Genomic DNA, 2,824 nt, shown 5'->3' on the forward strand with positions numbered 1-2,824 from the left:
TTGCCTTCAGGTGGTGTTTGCATATTTTGCTGAAGACGGATGCCAGTGTGTTTCTCTCTGATTTGGGAATTGGCGATGACAGGGCAAGATGTAGCTGTCTGGCTCAATATTTGAGGAGAAATAGAAGCTGCAGGTACATGAACTTTTGGTCGAATGGGTTTTATTGAAAATGCTGAGGAGAGCAGGGAGATGGATGGCACAGGCAGAAATATGGCTCTCTTGGCCAGTCTTTCCGAGTCATCCATCTGGCTTTCCTCTTATCTCCAAAACTGAGATGGATGTTCAATTTTTACCAGCGGTGGGTTGCAGGGGAGAAACCTCCAAAATGGCGGCCTCTCACAGGGCAGCTATCGGCCATGGAGGTATGGGTTAACTTGTGTGGTCAGAAAGTGAGAATTTATCCCGACTGTAGATGTGAGCGAGGTGAGACGATGGCAGCCTAAGTGTCCCGTTAGGTTTTTGGCTATTCCCTCCCCCAAGTTGATTTGAATCATACCCGATGCTCAAGTTTTCAGCCATTGCCTTGGGTAACTTGTGCATAATATTTATGAAGCTTTCCTGTAACTGTGACTCATGGTCATACGTCTACCCAGAATTTTGTTCAAGCTGAGCATTCAGGAAGAGGTTGGAGCCTTTCAGAGAATTCAATTAAAGCAAGGCTGGATGACCAAGGCCATCATTGTGGCAAATACCCTTAGTCACTGAAGCCCAGTGGCTTTCTGCTTGCCTCATGTTTCTTGGTATCAGAAAACAATCCTGGATGCATACTTGTGAAAATATTCAAATGTTATATAAACATGTTGAGACAAAAAAAAACAAAACAGTAAATTTTCTTCCCTCTTCCCTCCTACTACTCGTAACCATAGAAGAAAGTAATTATGTTAACTATTCAGTATATGCTTCTGGAATTTTCACAAAGAAAGAGGTATCATAATATGATTCTGCAGACATTGATATTTGATCATACTTTACAGGTAAAGGTATCTGGGTTCAGATACATTGAATGACATCTAAGACACACAGTCTAAAAGTAATCCCATGAAGATTTGAATCCAGGTTTGTCTGGCTTCAAAGACCCCATTCTTGGTAATCCTGATGAACTGCTCCCACCCCTTGTAAACAGAACTACCTCATTGCTTCCCAGATTCAGGAAAATGAAGAGGTGACTTAAAAATGCCACTTGAGAGCCGGGTGCAGGTGCCTCAGATCTGAGGATTGTGGTTTGAAGCCTGTCTGAGCAGGAAAGACCACAAGACTCTTATCTCCAATTGATCACCAAAAGGTTGGAAGGGGAGCTGTGCCTCAAGTGGTAGAGTGCTAGCCTTGAGCATAGAAGCTCAGGGACAGCGCCCAGGCCCTAAGTTTGAGCCCCAGGGCTGGAAAAAAAAAAGTGTCACTTGACACAGATGAATTGCAGGCACATGTTTAGCAGCTTCTGTTCTGTGTTTTATTTGCAGTTATGATTCTCTGAGCAGTGTCCTTCATGGCGCAAGTTAAAATGTCACCTCAGTTATTAATATATTGGTCTCGCTCATCCCACACAGACATTGTGTTCAGCTCTTCTTTGGGAAGGGAAGAACATTGTGACAGCTACATTGGAGAATGTGGGGCTTGCCTCCTTCTTTAGTCTGCCACCCACACATGCACTGACTGGAGGAAGTCCTCCTCAATGCCCTCCCAGGTCCTCCCGGGGCCACGCCCAGCGGTGCTTGCCTTGGGGATCCTGGAGAAGTTCATCTCAGCACTCTCACTCTGCTTCAGCATCACTGTTAATTTTACTCCTCAGCTTAGATTAGGCCATGGCACCTGGATATTGGGTCCAACATCAGCATTCTAGATGTTTCTGTGAAGGCACTTAAAAAAAGAGACTTTTATTAAAGCCAGATTACTTCCCTAATGTGGGTAGACCATAGGATTCACTTTTTGGAACCCCCCACCTCTCTCTCTCTCTCTTTCCTCACCCCTCTTTCCCCCTCCTTCCCCCTCCTCTCTCCTTTTTTGCCCCCCCCACCAGGTAAGTTTGCCATATGGTGATGCTGTGTCCTTCTTATGTGATCCCATTGGGAGATACACCATGTCCACTGCCTCTCATTAGAGATGTTATTTGTTTTCTGTTGGTCATGGGGCTTGAACTCAGGGCCTGCCTGGGTGCTGTGCCTGAGCTTTATACAGCGCCACTTCCGGTTTTCTAGTTGTTAGTTGGAGATAAGAGTCTCAAGGACTTTCCTGCCCAGTCTGGCTTTGAATTGTGATCCTCAGATCTCAGTTTCCTAAGTAGCTAGGATTACAAGTGTGAGCCACTGGCTCCTGGCTAAGATGCTAGTTTTTATCACCTAGTTAAAGTGTTGTCTGCTTTCTCCACTGTATCTGAGCTAGTTTGTCCCTTATATTTAAAGAACAATTTGTGTGGGGATTCTTTAAAGACCTGTTAAATGCAAATTACAGGAGGCCATTCTTTTGGATAAGTTTCCTGTAACGAACTGAACGCCAACTGAGTCCCAACTAATCCTGTGTTCTTTTTTTAACCTTACAGTAGAGTCACTTGTGATAAAGTTTGACACCACCATGCCAAACTAAGTTATTCATCTGACCTTCTGAGCCAGCGGAATTACAGTGATTGAGCCAGATTTCCCAGTCAAGATACTCCCTTCCTTGTCTCAGTCCTTACACAGAAAGGCAATCTGGAGTCATCTGATATCAACCAGTTAACAATTTGTCTGTTATTGCCCAGACTCTGTCCCTACTGTACAAGGAAAATAACTTTGAAATAACAGTTCCCATTTCGTTGACTCTCGGCTGTCTTCTTTCTTTTTTTATTTTTTTT

The sequence above is a fragment of the Dipodomys ordii genome, unplaced genomic scaffold (genome assembly GCF_000151885.1).
Source record: "Dipodomys ordii isolate 6190 unplaced genomic scaffold, Dord_2.0 Scaffold75, whole genome shotgun sequence".
NCBI classification, from domain to species: domain Eukaryota; kingdom Metazoa; phylum Chordata; class Mammalia; order Rodentia; family Heteromyidae; genus Dipodomys; species Dipodomys ordii.